Here is an 18,094-nt window from a genome sequence, read left to right as displayed (position 1 = left end):
TGACCATATCTTGAGGGAAAGAATTTTTTTTTGGGAAAAAAGGGGGGGGGGGGGGTGAAAAAGAAATTGTGAGGGGGGGACAATTTTTTCTCATTTCAGATTTCAGAAATTAAAAAGAAAATTTCTTAAATATTTTGCAAAAAAAAGGGGGGGGTGTCAATTCGCAACAGCATAGTGTATTGCACAAAAGCAAAAAATTGAATATAAATTCAAATCATATAACCAATTCTAAGTTCTTTGACTACAGTTATTCTGTGTCAGAAACCTATTATCTGTCAAATATTTAATTACAATCCAAATTCAGACCTGTATCAAGGCGCGAATATTGTGTCCATTTTTGCCCCAACTGTTCAGGGTTGGACCTCTGCGGTCGTATCCAGCTGCGCTCGACGAAGCAATTTATTATCTAGAGCTATTAAAATTGATACATATTGAAATCGATATTTCTCAGAAGAAACGCCAATGCTTCACCTTAGATTTACTTGAGTAACTGATTTCAGTACCTGGTATTTTTGTGAATAGCTCTTGAAATAATGTCAACATTGATCTCTTGCAAAAAAATGTTGACACACATATGATCTCAGGTCCTGTATAAATAAGTTTTACATGTTTTATCTGCTTTCCTACTGTCCAATATTGCATATTTAATGTTAAAATAAGAGCAGAGACTATTGTATAGAAATCTTAGTGTTGGAAACGTTCAGTGGCTTTATTTCTTTTGTTGCTCATTTGGGATCCATTGTTACTAAATGATAAAAACAAACAAAATGTATTGTACAGCTATTGTTTTTATTTCTGTGATGTATCATGGCTGTTTGATGTTGTGTAAACAGTGACTTGGGACAACCTCTTCTGCAAAACAAAAAACAATATTTTAATTTAAGTTAAAGCAAATTTTTTAACTCTAAGGTAAGGACATATTTTCAATACATTTAATTCTGTAAATCTTCGAAATTTCCACTTATAACTGAAACTCTTTAACATTTTAACCTATTTTGTACCAACTATAAATCAGTTCAACTTTTTGCTACTGCAGGGAATGTTTTGTGGCGACCTAGTCGTAGATACTTAGCAGTGTGCAGTTTGGAATCTTTGACTTTAACAGTATGAACGCTGTCGCAGCTGAAATTTCCTCCGTTTTAGACATTTGGCTTTAATTGCATTGTATAGCTGCTCAGACGATTCTGTAGTTTTGATTGGTAAACAAGAATTATGAGGCATTACAAAATTATTGTTTTGTTTGAAAATATTAAAAACAATTTTATGACTGAACGTGCTCTCTGTGACAACGTTAAAAAAAAGGCAAAGAGAAAGCCTGATTATCCTAAATCCATTGTGAAAGCATAACAATGTTATTATAATAACAATCTTTTTTTGTACTTTTATAGGTTTGTGAAAGCTGGGAATAGAATAATCTATTGTGTCCCAGTAAAGGTGTCAATCATGCGCTTCACACAAAACGGACCTCGGTTAATGCTTTCACATCCCATAAAAGATGGCAAAAAGAAACTTTCATTGAATTCAGATGTTACAGAATTGTAACCATACTTCCTGCGATTGCTCTTTATCGACATTATGCATGTGAACGGCGACATTTCCCCTGAACAAGTGTTCATATTTAAGATAAAATCAGGTTTAAACAAATGTATGGATAGTAAACTGCACATGCTAGAAAACAAGGACATATTGATGCCAACGTTAAATACATTAATAATGTAATACAAATAGACAGGAAATAAGAAATAAATAAAAAAAAACATGATACTTTTGTTTAAATCTGCTAACTGAGTAACTGTGTATAAAATGCGTATAACAGTTGTAACATACCTGTACTTTTAGCCTCTTCGCCTCTGTATCGCACTTCCAAGTACCAACCCCAGTCCCCCTGTAAATGTAAATACATATTACGTTAATAAACAAATGGAGACTATATGAAATTAGGCCAATATTTTACCCCTAAAATTCGAAAATCATTTTTTTTTTTCATATACTAGTATATAAAATAATCAAACATTCGTTACACGCTTACAAGTGTCAAGTTTAGTCACTATAACCAGAGACATATTTTATATAAATAACACGATAGCTGAGAGGGTGATAGAGCAGATTATTTGTTACCCCGAGACAACATTGTCAACCGAAAAGAAGCCAAGGTTGACAATGTCTTTTCCGTGGGGTAACAATCTGCTATATCACCCTCTCAGCTATATGTTATTTAATCTTTTATACTGGATGTTCTGTTATTACTGTCTATTAAGTTTAAAATTCAAAGCAATGATCAGTAATAAACTATGACGTCTTGTACATAACAACCATCGGTATTGAATTAAGCGCACAATTGATCAAGCATCTCGGTGAAAGGTAATAGAGTATTGCCATGGGATAGAGTAAATTATCTCCCTCGCATTAACCAATCAAAATCTGGCATTTTGACATAAAGTATAATCAGAAGTCTAGTAATGGACCTCTGGTATAATATATACATGTCTCTGCTAAAACGGATGTTTTGTTACAAAATTTTTGATACTAAGATTATGATGTTGATTTAGATGAATTTGGCGATTCTTTTAGGTCCATTTTAATCCTAAAGTTCCGGCCTCGCATATTCAGATATTTATAAATACATGGCTTTCACTTTTTTATGTTAGATCGTTCCGGATAAAGGTAAATTCGGAAAATGCTTCGGGTGCGCCAAATTCAGTTGTAATATGTTATTTTTATTTTTCTAGCACTGGTTCGTTACTGCTGCTGACGAACTGTTAGTCCCCGAGAGTATCATCAGCTCTGTAGTCAGTCCGTCGGTACTGAGACGATCGATAACATTCTTGATCAATTTAAAGATTACCAAGAAACTAGGGTTCCAACTATTTCAGGCAAAGTTGACCTAAATTAAATTTTATCATTTCTTTTTGATCCATTCAGATCATAAAGCCCCTCACGTACTCACGTACAATAAATCCAATGGGTTTCAATTTTTTTAGTTGAGCGTTCCTGTTGTAGGTGAATCACCAAAGCGCTTCGGTCTGTCGGACACACCAAATTTGATAAAAAGTGTTATTATTGAGGAGTTACATTAATAATCCCACTCACATGCTCAAAAGTTTTTAAAAATGTGTAAGAAATTTTCACTTTGTTGACTTATTCAGAAATCATGGAATCTGTTATCATTCCAGCGGAGACAACTTTAACACAAATATTAATAGAAAAAGTTGTGGACCAGGTGTACGTCACTGAGCCAACAACCTGGGCAATGATACAAACAACACTGACAATGAGACAACAACCCAGGAAATGATACAAACAACACTGACCATGAGACAACAACCCAGGAAATGAAGTAAATAACACTGACAATGAGACAACAACCCAGGAAATGATACAAACAACACTGACCATGAGACAACAACCCAGGAAATGATACAAACAACACTGACAATGAGACAACAACCCAGGAAATGAAGCAAACAACACTGACCATGAGACAACAACCCGCCGGGGCTATGACACAAACGACACTGACCATGAGACAATAACCCACCGGGGCTATGACACAAACGACACTGACCATGAGACAACAACCCGCCGGGGCTATGACACAAACGACACTGACCACGAGACAACAACCCGCCGGGGCTATGACACAAACGACACTGACCATGAGACAACAACACACTGGGGCAATGATACAAACAACACTGACCATGAGACAACAACCAAGGAACTGATACAAACAACACTGACCATTAGACAACAACCCACCAGGGCTATGACACAAACAACACTGACCATGAGACAACAACCCGCCGGGCTATGATACAAACTTCACTGACCATGAGACAACAACCCGCCTGGGCTATGACACAAACAACACTGACCATGAGACAACAACCCACCGGGGCTATGACACAAACAACACAGACAATGAGACAACCCGGGAAATGATACAAACAGCACTGACCATGAGACAACAACCCGCCGGGGTTATTACACAAACAGCACTGACCATGAGACAACAACCCGGGAAATGATACAAACACCACTGACAATGAGACAACAACCCGGGAAATGATACAAACAACACTGACCATGAGACAACAACCCGCCGGGGCTATGACACAAACAACACTGACCATGAGACAACAACCCGCCGGGGCTATGACACAAACAACACTGACTATGAGACAACAACCCGCCGGGGCTATGACACAAACAACACTTGACCATGAGACAACAACCCGCCGGGGCTATGACACAAACAACACTGACCATGAGACAACAACCCGCCGGGGCTATGACAATCAAAAGACATCTAGAGACAAACAAACGATCTTTAACCATGCATTACACTAGTAACTTTTGGGGCCCTTTATAGCTTGCTGTTCGGTGTGAGCCAAGGCTTCGTGTTGAATAGCATGGGAGCCTGGCCAACTGCTTGACAGTAGACCTATCGACGAAGTATTAGATTGGGTCAGGATGCCAGGCTACGTGTTGAAGACCGTACTTTGACCTATAATGGTTTACTTTTATAAATTTTGACTTGGATGGAGAGTTGTTTCATTGGCACTCATACAACATCTTCTTATATCTATTGGCGAAATTTCTTTTTGGACTATTTTATTCTTAAAAATCATGCAAATCCTGAGAATAAAGAATAATTTGCCAAAAAAAAAGAGAACAGAAAATAATGGCGTGATAAAATATAAAGAATAGAGCATTAGAGGCAAACAAATAAAGAATACAGAAAAACCCACCGGGGCTATGACACAAACGACACTGACCATGAGACAACAACCCGCCGGGGCTATAACACAAACGACACTGACCACGAGACAACAACCCGCCGGGGCTATGACACAAACGGCACTGACCATGAGACAACAACACACTGGGGCAATGATACAAACAACACTGACCATGAGACAACAACCAAGGAACTGATACAAACAACACTGACCATTAGACAACAACCCACCAGGGCTATGACACAAACAACACTGACCATGAGACAACAACCCGCCGGGCTATGATACAAACTTCACTGACCATGAGACAACAACCCGCCTGGGCTATGACACAAACGATACTGACCATGAGACAACAACCCACCGGGGCTATAACACAAACAACACTGACCATGAGACAACAACCCACCGGGGCTATGACACAAACAACACAGACAATGAGACAACCCGGGAAATGATACAAACAGCACTGACCACGAGACAACAACCCGCCGGGGTTATTACACAAACAGCACTGACCATGAGACATCAACCCGGGAAATGATACAAACACCACTGACCATGAGACAACAACCCGGGAAATGATACAAACAACACTGACCATGAGACAACAACCCGCCGGGGCTATGACACAAACAACACTGACCATGAGACAACAACCCACCGGGGCTATGACACAAACAACACAGACAATGAGACAACCCGGGAAATGATACAAACAGCACTGACCATGAGACAACAACCCGCCGGGGTTATTACACAAACAGCACTGACCATGAGACAACAACCCGGGAAATGATACAAACACCACTGACAATGAGACAACAACCCGGGAAATGATACAAACAACACTGACCATGAGACAACAACCCGCCGGGGCTATGACACAAACAACACTGACCATGAGACAACAACCCACCGGGGCTATGACACAAACAACACTGACCATGAGACAACAACCCGCCGGGGCTAAGAGACAAACAACACTTGACCATGAGACAACAACCCGCCGGGGCTATGACACAAACAACACTGACCATGAGACAACAACCCGCCGGGGCTATGACAATCAAAAGACATCTAGAGACAAACAAACGATCTTTAACCATGCATTACACTAGTAACTTTTGGGGCCCTTTATAGCTTGCTGTTCGGTGTGAGCCAAGGCTTCGTGTTGAATAGCATGGGAGCCTGGCCAACTGCTTGACAGTAGACCTATCGACGAAGTATTAGATTGGGTCAGGATGCCAGGCTACGTGTTGAAGACCGTACTTTGACCTATAATGGTTTACTTTTATAAATTTTGACTTGGATGGAGAGTTGTTTCATTGGCACTCATACCACATCTTCTTATATCTATTGGCGAAATTTCTTTTTGGACGATTTTATTCTTAAAAATCATGCAAATCCTGAGAAATAAAGAATAATTTGCCAAAAAAATAAGAGAACAGAAAATAATGGCGTGATAAAATATAAAGAATAGAGCATTAGAGGCAAACAAATAAAGAATACAGAAAAACCCACCGGGGCTATGACACAAACGACACTGACCATGAGACAACAACCCGCCGGGGCTATAACACAAACGACACTGACCATGAGACAACAACCCGCCGGGGCTATGACACAAACGACACTGACCATGAGACAACAACACACTGGGGCAATGATACAAACAACACTGACCATGAGACAACAACCAAGGAACTGATACAAACAACACTGACCATTAGACAACAACCCACCAGGGCTATGACACAAACAACACTGACCATGAGACAACAACCCGCCGGGCTATGATACAAACTTCACTGACCATGAGACAACAACCCGCCTGGGCTATGACACAAACGATACTGATCATGAGACAACAACCCACCGGGGCTATGACACAAACAACACTGACCATGAGACAACAACCCACCGGGGCTGTGACACAAACAACACAGACAATGAGACAACCCGGGAAATGATACAAACAGCACTGACCATGAGACAACAACCCGCCGGGGTTATTACACAAACAGCACTGACCATGAGACAACAACCCGGGAAATGATACAAACACCACTGACAATGAGACAACAACCCGGGAAATGATACAAACAACACTGACCATGAGACAACAACCCGCCGGGGCTATGACACAAACAACACTGACCATGAGACAACAACCCGCCGGGGCTATGACACAAACAACACTGACCATGAGACAACAACCCGCCGGGGCTATGACACAAACAACACTGACCATGAGACAACAACCCGCCGGGGCTATGACACAAACAACACTGACCATGAGACAACAACCCGCCGGGGCTATGACAATCAAAAGACATCTAGAGACAAACAAACGATCTTTAACCATGCATTACACTAGTAACTTTTGGGGCCCTTTATAGCTTGCTGTTCGGTGTGAGCCAAGGCTTCGTGTTGAATAGCATGGGAGCCTGGCCAACTGCTTGACAGTAGACCTATCGACGAAGTATTAGATTGGGTCAGGATGCCAGGCTACGTGTTGAAGACCGTACTTTGACCTATAATGGTTTACTTTTATAAATTTTGACTTGGATGGAGAGTTGTTTCATTGGCACTCATACCACATCTTCTTATATCTATTGGCGAAATTTCTTTTTGGACGATTTTATTCTTAAAAATCATGCAAATCCTGAGAATAAAGAATAATTTGCCAAAAAAAAAGAACAGAAAATAATGGCGTGATAAAATATAAAGAATAGAGCATTAGAGGCAAACAAATAAAGAATACAGAAAAATTGTCTAGAAGCCGATTAAGAATTTAAGACCCCACCTCTGCCGATTTTTCTTTTCTTATCAATTTTTTCTTTTTTAAAACTATACAAATAATATTAAATATGTTGAGTTTAACACAAATTATAGGTGAAAATGTATGGAAAATAACTACCGTTCACTACTCAAAACAACAATCAATTTACTGAAGGGGCTCTGTTTGTTTTTAATATTTGTGATTGGTTTTGAAATTCTATATGAAAAGAATTAATTTGACTTGATAGACTGCCAAACAATATGTCTCTTTATCGCCTTAAGTACCTTAACGGGAAACAGATCAGAGCTCGTGCAGGGAAAACATTATGCCTCTTTATCGCCTAAGGTCCCTTAACGGGAAACAGATCAGAGCTTAGGGAAAACATTTTTGCCTCTTTATTCTTAAAGTCCCTTAACGGGAAACAATTCAGAGCTTAGGGAAGACAGTATGCCTCTTTATCGCCTAATGTCCCTTAACGGTAAACAGATCAGAATTTAGGGGAAAAATGCGCCTCTTTATCGCCTAAGGTCCCTTGACGGGAAACAGATCAGAGCTTAGGGAAAACATTTTTGCCTCTTTATTCTTAAGGTCCCTTGACGGGAAACAGATCAGAGCTTAGGGAAAACATTATGCCTCTTTATCGCCTAAGGTCCCTGAACGGGAAACAGATCAGAGCTTAGGGAAAACATTTTGCCTCTTTATCGCCTAAGGTCCCTTGACGGGAAACAGATCAGAGCTTAGGGAAAACATTATGCCTCTTTATCGCCTAAGGTCCCTTGACGGGAAACAGATCAGAGCTTAGGGAAAACATTATGCCTCTTTATCGCCTAAGGTCCCTTAACGGGAAACAGATCAGAGCTTAGGGAAAACATTATGCCTCTTTATCGCCTAAGGTCCCTTAACGGGAAACAGATCAGAGCTTAGGGAAAACATTATGCCTCTTTATCGCCTAAGGTCCCTTGACGGGAAACAGATCAGAGCTTAGGGAAAACATTATGCCTCTTTATCGCCTAAGGTCCCTAGACGGGAAACAGATCAGAGCTTAGGGAAAACATTATGCCTCTTTATCGCCTAAGGTCCCTTAACGGGAAACAGATCAGAGCTTAGGGAAAACATTATGCCTCTTTATCGCCTAAGCCACGGTCCCTTAACGTGTAATCCTTCTTTATCTGAAATCCGGTAACCCTTATGTTCTATTAGGGAAACTAGTGAAACCTAACCTGTAACTAGGTTTCGTTGGTTAATGCCACCAAACCATGTTCTATACGGAAACTAGTGAAACCTAACCTGCATGTAACTAGGTCTCGTTGGTTAATGCCACCAAACAATGTTCTATACGGAAACTAGTGAAACCTAACCTGTAACTAGGTCTCGTTGGTTGATGCCATTAAGGATGGCCAAATTTACTGATCTTTTAGAGAAACTAGTGAAAACTAACCTGCTACCAGGTCTCGTTGGTTGATGCCACCAAACATGTTTCCAAATCCACCAGTATTCTCGTGGTAATGTACATGTACTTGCTGTGCATCATCGTAATATCCGTCGTGAAACGGAGAAAATCCGCCACCAAATTGTCCAATTCCACCACCAAATTGTCCAAATCCACCACCAAATTGTGATGTGAATCCGCCACCGCCCACTCCACCGTATGGTGGATAATATCCTCCCTGATGAATATAGCCACTTGAAAGTGAAATAAAAACGGAGATATAGATGAAAACTTTTAGACTTTTCATGCTTAAAATAACTGTGTATGGGTGAAAGTATCAGAGTGTTTGTGTCCTTCCAAAATGTTAAGGATCAAAATGGTGTTTTGTGTATTGCCTAAATCCTTATAAATGTCATAAGTTTGAGTAATCACTGACATCATACTTCCTATTTTTTAATGCCGGATAAAACACCTGATGATTTCATGTTTGTTCAGGAGACTACATGACTTTTATACAATTTCAGGAAGAGACTTATTTAGATTCGACTACCAAAGAGTACGTAGGTTTGGATGGGTACTTTACCTAGAAGATGAATAATTCATAAATGACGCATGATTATATATCTAATCAGTGGAGGAGCAGCAAATACTAATTTCAAGTCTTGTTTGACTAGGCCGGTTATTGACCCCATGATGTAACTCACGCCAATCGAGGCGAGATCCGACGAGAACGTTAACACGAGATCATCACAGAAGGGGTTTACCTTGAAGAATAAACGAGGATATTGGGTAAATCAAATTGGGATAACATTTCAAAAACACATAGTAACCCAAAAATTAAAACATTTAGAAGTCAATTTCATACGCATGCATAAATTAATTCATTGTTGTTTTTTTGGGTTTTTTTTGTTTTCATTTGGAGAAAGTCGCATAAACTTGTTACGATCTTTAAATATTTAAATATTCAACAATCTACCGAAAAAAATTATGATAGGTCAAAATCTGATTTCTGACTTGAAAACAAATACAAACAAATGTGTCTTTGTCACCAAAACTTCCTCAATGGCTACATCAGTACGTGGAGAATTTAGTGCAATATCAGCGATAAATTGCCGAAATATTTTGAGAAGCTGACATAAACACAAATATAAAGCAATGCAACTCAATCAAAGGTTTTGGTTCATATGTTTCATAAAAAAGAATAGCTATTAGAGATACAGGTATCTTTTTTAGGGAGGGATAAATCGTACTTTGTAAAAAAAAAATCACTCTGAATCAAACAAAAAATTCTCTGATACTGACATTATCAAGATACTTTATTTCTTCATTGACAAAATATTTGTTACGTTTGGAGGACGTGTCTTTTAACAAACAATCGGCATTCCCATGGAAAGAATGAAAAGATGCTATCATTATTTTTAGCTCCACGCTCCGCTTTCTAGATGATGTCCTCAAACTAAATAATTCAAAGTTTGATGACTATGCTGAACGCATCTTTCCCATCGAACATGAAATAAGGGATACACAAGATACAGTTAAGTATGACTCATATCTTGACTTACATCTAGAAATTGACAATGAGGGTCGGTTGAGAGCAAAAACTTACGACAAAAGAGAAGATTTCAGCTTCTCAATTGTGAACTTTCCATTTCTATGTAGCAACATTACAGCAGCGCCTGCATATTCGGAGTATATATCTCCCAGCTTATACGATATTCCAGAGTTTGTATTTCCTATCGAGATTTCCTTGATAGAGGGTTGCTGCTTACAAGGAAGCTATTAAACCAAGACTTCCAAGTTGTGAAGTTGAAATCATCCCTTCGAAAATTTTACGGACGCAATCACAAGTTCGTTGACCGTTATGGAATATGGCTTTCACAGATGACGACAGATAATTATGTTCCAATTGTCGTAACCACAATCCCGTCCTATTTTCCTCGAATATGACCTACAGAATTTGTATTTACATGAGCAAAACATGACGAGTGCCACATGTGGAGCAGGATCTGTTAACCCTTCCGTACATCTGCGATCATCCTGGGTGGGGTTGGTGTTGCTCAGTCTTTAGTTTTCTATGTCGTGTTCTGTGTGTTTTGTTTTTCTTTTGGTCGTTTTTCCCTTTTGCCATGGCATTGTCAGCTTGTTTTTCCCTTTTGCCATGGCATTGTCAGCTTGTTTTTCCCTTTTGCCATGGCATTGTCAGCTTGTTTTTCCCTTTTGCCATGGCATTGTCAGCTTGTTTTCGATTTTTTATGAGTTACTCGAGCATTAATTGTATATCATGGTCTTCCTGTTAGCATGGGCCTCTAGTTTGTGAAATCAAATGACTTAGAGAAATATTTAACGTGTTGCACACTAATCCTGAATCACACCATTGCTTGGCCAACGACTCAGTCTTATCTTAGAGAGAAAAGTTTGACATGTTGCACACTAATCCTGCATCACACCATTGCTTGTCCAACGACTCAGTTTTATCTTAGAGAGAAAAGTTTGACATGTTGCACACCAATCCTGCATCACACCATTGCTTGGCCAACGACTCAGTCTTATCTTAGAGAGAAATGTTTGACATGTTGCACACTAATCCTGCATCACACCATTGCTTGGCCAACGACTCAGTCTTATCTTAGAGAGAAATGTTTGACATGTTGCACACTAATCCTGCATCACACCATTGCTTGTCCAACGACTCAGTTTTATCTTAGAGAGAAAAGTTTGACATGTTGCACACTAATCCTGCATCACACCATTGCTTGTCCAACAACTCAGTCTTATCTTAGAGAGAAAAGTTTGACATGTTGCACACTAATCCTGCATCACACCATTGCTTGGCCAACGACTCAGTCTTATCTTAGAGAGAAAAGTTTGACATGTTGCACACTAATCCTGCATCACACCATTGCTTGTCCAACGACTCAGTCTTATCTTAGAGAGAAATGTTTGACATGTTGCACACTAATCCTGCATCACACCATTGCTTGGCCAACGACCCAGTCTTATCTTAGAGAGAAAAGTTTGACACGCTTCACCGATTTATGTCGTTTATTGTATCTACAATTAGGTTTCAACTAAGGGTATTTCTCTTTTGAAAATGTAAAGAACCCGTGACAAACTAGTTTTGATCCTTAGTAGCCTCCGTTCTATTCAATCATAGCCTTTTTTAGTCTGGGTTCGATTTACAGCTGAACATATTTAACAAATCCTTGTCTATTTTTGAAAAAAATGTATGTTGAGCTTTACATTTTTTTTTTATATTTTTTGTCGATTGGTTGTCATGTATTTGATGCCGTACAACTCTTTTTATTGACAGCTTAATTGAACTACTGTGAAGGTACTTTTATTCGTGGGTATCAACTTTCGTGGTTTGAGCAAAAGTTACATGTTGAGTGGGTTCTTAAATTCGTGGATTTTAGTTTCTGAGGAAAAAAATGAGTGAAGAATTTGAAGCCATCAGAAACAGAGATTCTTGAAAATAATCATTCGATTTTTAGAATGATTTGTGGGACATTGCAAAATAAAGTGTTCATTTTCCCCTTTTTGTTTGTCTGTCTTGCTGACAACATATTCATATTTTTTTAATAAAAAAATTCTTTTGGAAATATGCTGAATCTTCGGTGCTTACGAGTTGTCTCGATTGAAAAATATTGCAAAGTAAACATTTTAATTGTAGCACACATGTAATTAGAAGTGATGACACTAATTAACCCGAGATCAAAGGATCAACAGCTTAACGACCATAAAAGGCGTTAATTGAGTAATAAACATATCACTTGACGAAAACCGTTACAAAAAGAAATGCAACAAATCTACTTTTAATTGTAGAATGAATTCATATGAAATAAAAAAGCAAGCCCAATATGAAATTATTATTTTTGTTTTGTTCAACGGGAATTATGTGAAGATAAAAAATTATGAACACTTCATCAGCGCATATCATCACAAGCTTTGAACACTTTGTTTGCATTATAATTAAAATGTTAAGAGTCTTGTATTTTTTTTTTTTTTTTTAATTCAATGGGTAAAATCCTGTCTGAAGTTGTACATATAGAGTTCATAGTTAGTTTGCTGTTTCAATGTATTTTCCGTATCCACATAATCAGACCTACATTGGGATTTTTCCATGTCTTAAATTAATTTTTAGACAACAGTTGTTATATTTCGTTGGACACTTAAATTCGTGGATAAAGCCATCCACGAAAATCACGAAAATTGGTACCCCAAGAATAAAAGTACGTTCACAGTAGTTTAGACATTCTGTGTTCCCATTGTGAATTCGTTATAGCATATTTGTTATGAAAGCTATTGACCAATTGTTTCTTTATTGTAAAAATAAGTATTCTATCCGAAATATATACGGAAACTTTTACCTGAGTGATAGTCACAAATATTTTCCATTTTTTGCAGCCATAAATGTATGCTATGTTCTTCCTTGATGACAAATCACTGAACTTATCACCATATTTTACTGGTCATGAGAAGCACGACAGCTGACTCTATAAGAACAGGAACTTCTTACCTTTTCAGAGTACCTGGGGTTCGCTTTCCTAAGTTTTATGTGTTATACTTTGTGAGGGTTTGTATGTAATTTCTTCCTTGTTTGTATGTAATTAAAATTGAGAATGGATATGGGGAATGTGTCAAAGAGACAACAACCCGACCATAGAACAGACAACAGCCGAAGGCCACCAATAGGTCTTCAATGCAGCGAGAAACTCCCGCATCCGGAGGCGTCCTTCAGCTCGCCCCTAAACAAAAAAAAAATCAGTGATAATGGACGTCATACTTAACTCCAATTGAAATTGGAAAATTAAGTGTTATAGGCAGATCTTAGATCGTCACTGAGTCATTTATTTACAATTTTGAAGACTGCGAGCAAATTATAGCTTGACATCTTGCATAGACCATGTATAGACACCTGTTTGCATATTGAGGAGACCGTGTATTACTGACCGCTATAATATCTCATTGATATACACTGTGTCTCATATATTTTTTTTATTCTCACTTAGTAAGACAGTAGCCCAACGAAAAATTACATTAAAAAACGACTTTCTAGTTAAAACATGGTGTGTAGCAATGGACATGCACTGCATGGAGCTGACATTTCAGTAACTGCTAGTAGTCCGTTCTTAATTTATGTTGATTATTGTCATTTTGTTTGGTTTCTTCTGTTACCTATTCCAACATCGGACTCGGACTTCTTTTAAACTGAATTTTACTGTGCGTATTGATGTGTGTTTGTTTATTCCACATTGACATAGGTATAGGGGAGGGTTGAGATCTCACAAATATATGTGTTTGCGCCTGTCCCAAGTCAGGAACCTCTTACCTTTGTTGGTCTTGTATGTTTTTTTTAAATTTTGGTTCATTTATATGTTACGGAGTTTAGTGTGACGTCCATTTTCGCTGAACTAGTATACATTATTGTTTAGGGGCCAGCTGAAGCCCGCTTCCGGATGCGGGATTTTCTCTCTGTGTTGAAGATCCATTGACTGTTTTCTGCTCTTTGGTCGGGTTGTTGTCTCTTTGACGCATTCCCCGTTTCCATTCTAAATTTTACATATTCCATTGAGTCAGATTTAAAAGTTTTAAAGCTACAATTTTAATTTGAGACATTCAATATTTTTATTTCAAGAAGGGTTGAATGCATACAATTATTAACAAACAAGAATGTCGCGGAAAGTGAGACATATGGGTTGCTTTTCCGGTGGCGTCGTCGTCGTTGGCATCGTCAACAATTGTTAAGTCTTCTTCTTAAGTCAGGTTAATAGGAACTACTTGTGATAGATCAGTGATATTTTGTATGAAGTTGCATTACTATCAGTGTGACGACTATTTGGCACTGTCCCTATGTCATTGTCCTGCTTAGTAAGCAATTTCCAATGCTAAGTTTTCGTCTTAAGATAGTTTGATAGGGAATACTTATGATAGATCAATGATATTTTCTGTAAAGTTGTTTTACTATCAGCACATATCAGTTTGACGACTATTTCGAGGTCCTGCCCCCTAGGTCATAGTCCAGTGACTGTATAAACTAGCAACTTTCGATTTTAAGTTTTCTGCTTAAGTCAGTTTAATAGGAACTTTTTGTGATAGATCAATGATATTTTGTATAAAGTTGTATTACTATCAGAACATACCAGTTAGACGAATTTATCGAGGCCCTGCCCCTTATGTAATGCTCCAATGACTTTGAATTAATTAGAAATTTTCGATGTTAAGTTTTCTGCTTAAATAAGACTGATAGGATCTACTTGTGATAGATCATTGATATTTTCTAAAAAGTTGAATTACTATCAATACATATCAATTTGACGACTATTTCGAGGCCCTGCACCCTAGATCATGGTCCAGCGACTTTGAATTAATCCCTGGTGTTGCTGTCCATCAGATTGTCTTTTTTTAAATATTTGCCGACAGGCCAGACATATCTATGTGTCAACTGTTTATTTCACATTCGAGTTCAAATTAAAACAAAATTAACAACATGAATAAAAATGCTTTGTATTTATTACTGCTTAAATAATGTTTACAGACACTAGTCTGTTCCACGCATGTCTGTTCACGATTTTGGCACTTTGAAATATTGTCATCTTCACCTAAAAGAAAAAAAAAGTATTAGTTTGAATAGTTTGAAAATACGATTACTTACAAAGCTTAAAACACAACGTAATAATTAGTATTATAGACATTTATCCCCACCACATTCTATATGTGTCTGTCCCAAGTCAGGAGCCTGTAATTCAGTGGTTGTCGTTTGTTGCTGTATATCATATTTGTTTCCGTTCATTATTTGTACATTTCTTTATTCAATTTATTGAAATATCCTATGATTCATTAGTATTTAGCTATAGACGAGGATCTAGATGGGTTTCCTTCAAGTCTGTATTTGTTATTTTTTTATGCCATTTTTCTCTATTCTTCATAAATTTTGCCCATCTTCTCTATTCTTTATCTTTAAGCACCCCATTATTCTCTATTCTTTATTTTTTGTTGCCTATTTTTCTCCATTCTTTATTTTTTGGGGCTCATTTTTCTGTATTATTGGCCCAATATTCTCTATTCTATAAACCCCATCCAGACCCTCATAGACTGTCGATTTCAAACACTTTTTTCGATGACTTAAACACTGTGTAGCATCACCACCGGATATAGGTACCCCCGAGCGGTGAAAAGCAAACAGTATCTATTCCCTGTACAGTAAAAAACTATTCGCCGTAAAATATATCCGCTTTATTTACATGAATTTCTCTGAAAACAATAGTTTATTTCGAAATACAGAGTTGTTCAAGCTTAAATAATATAACTTTGTTCTACGAAAACGTCAAAGGAATAGTTTTGAACAGGTACCACCCTATTAAGGATAAATGTGTGTTTGAAATCATCCGATGCTGCTTTGAACAGGTACCACCCTATTTGATTCTGACAATTTGAAGAGAGAAAGCCAATAAAGGATCAGTACCAGACCTAAATAGTCGCTACAATATTAGGAATCACTAGCACACAACTTTACTTGTCAGCAAAACGTAGAGTATAATGAAAATACGAAGAATTTGACCTTACCCGACTTCACATTTGTTTTTTTTCCCCACCGTTTCAGGGGTACCTATATCTGGTGGTGATGCTACACAGTGTCAAAGTGGATAAATTAGAAGTAAAGTTAAATGATATGATGGAATGAAAGCGACATACTAGTAGTTAAAACTGACCTATTAGCTGTCAAACTTAGTGTCAGCGAGTACTTATATTGACAATTTTAATATCAACAGCTCTAAACTTTGAAATCAAAATAATTATAATTTGCCAGAAAAGATGTATAATTTTGCTGTCATGTGGGTGTTAACGTACCTGGAAACTGTCAATTAAATATTGATAGTTATTTTCAAAAGATTTTAGAAGAAAAAACAACACTTACGATTCTTCACACGTGGTTGTCCTTATTTCTTGTTTTTGTTAAGTAATGTCCCAAGGATGAACCCAACGGCACCTGTGAATATATGATATACACCTGCACATTTTTCTACGTCTTAGATGATGGTCACTATACAAATCTATTAGTCTTCCTTACATTTAAGAGATAAAACTTGATAAAGGAATAGTATGTCTTTAATGCACATTACTTATTTTGCCTTTTTAACTTTTTGCATTCGAGCGTCACTGACGAGTCTTTTGTAGACGAAATGCTCGTCTGATGTACACATTTTTAATCTTGGTATCTATGATGAGTTTATTAGTTGTTCTGTTTTATCAAGAATATATATATTAACTAATCCCCATTGTTGAAGTAAAACAGATGCAGTATTCATTTCAAAATATAAAAAAAGAAAACAAGAAAAAATGAAAACAGAATGTAAAGGCCGAGACGATTAATTTTAAGTAGAAACCTTATCAACAAAACATTGTAAATACGCAATAAAATTGTACTTACCTGCACCAACGTCTCTGGATCTAATTCTTAATCCGCCTCCTCCAAACCCTCCACCAAATCCTCCACCATGGTAGTGGACATGTGTATGGGCGTGTCCCCCATCGTATCCGCCGTGACCACCTCTGCCTACAAACGGATGTCCACCGAAAGGAAATGGGTTGTATCCAGCAGATTGGAACCCTTCCTGATAAAATCGCCTACTATACATCTGGCCGCTGATCAGTGAGACCAGCTGAATTAAAATCAAAACACAACAGGATAACTTCATTTTCCTTCACAAACTGTCTATAAAGTGTTTTATTCGTTTACATGTCTTTTTCAAGAAGAAATTAACGTGATTGAATGCTTATGATTGATTTCAGTTCCAATCATTCTGCCTTTGGGCAGTACAAGTATATTTTAAGGAAAGTCCCAAAGTCGCACGATTCGTCATCTTATCAATTCAACTATCAGATAAATAAAAGTTAGGTTGACCAAACATAAAGTTTATTCTACTCCAAACTGTAAAAGGAAGACTTTACTACATGAAACTTACATTAACATTACATGCACGAGCCACTGACCACCTTTTGACTAATGAATGCTGCTCGAATAAAAAAAACCGTAAGGTATAGATAAGACCAAATTCTTATTAAAGTATAGCGCAGACACAATATTTATTTTCTCCGTACAGCCCTCCACTGAACCAATCTTATCGTCTAATCAATTTC

General features: G+C 37.8%; 2 long non-coding RNA genes across 2 annotated transcripts; both read right to left on the bottom strand.

Moving 5' to 3' along the window:
- Window positions 1-770: 770 nt before the first annotated feature.
- Window positions 771-9,509, bottom strand: LOC127710997 (uncharacterized). The gene is made up of 3 exons (XR_007986442.1): window positions 8,966-9,509; window positions 1,828-1,885; window positions 771-852 (listed from the first exon to the last, which is right to left on the bottom strand). It is a non-coding gene; the product is annotated as an uncharacterized LOC127710997 (long non-coding RNA).
- A 5,939-nt stretch (window positions 9,510-15,448) lies between these two features.
- LOC127711316 (uncharacterized) lies at window positions 15,449-17,731 on the bottom strand. Its single transcript, XR_007986644.1, has 3 exons — window positions 17,385-17,731; window positions 16,872-16,943; window positions 15,449-15,555 (listed from the first exon to the last, which is right to left on the bottom strand). It is a non-coding gene; the product is annotated as an uncharacterized LOC127711316 (long non-coding RNA).
- Window positions 17,732-18,094: the final 363 nt, after the last annotated feature.

Source organism: Mytilus californianus, unplaced genomic scaffold, assembly GCF_021869535.1.
Source record: "Mytilus californianus isolate M0D057914Y unplaced genomic scaffold, xbMytCali1.0.p SCAF_8, whole genome shotgun sequence".
In the NCBI taxonomy this organism is placed as follows: domain Eukaryota; kingdom Metazoa; phylum Mollusca; class Bivalvia; order Mytilida; family Mytilidae; genus Mytilus; species Mytilus californianus.
This window is presented reverse-complemented; position numbering and strand designations above follow the sequence as displayed.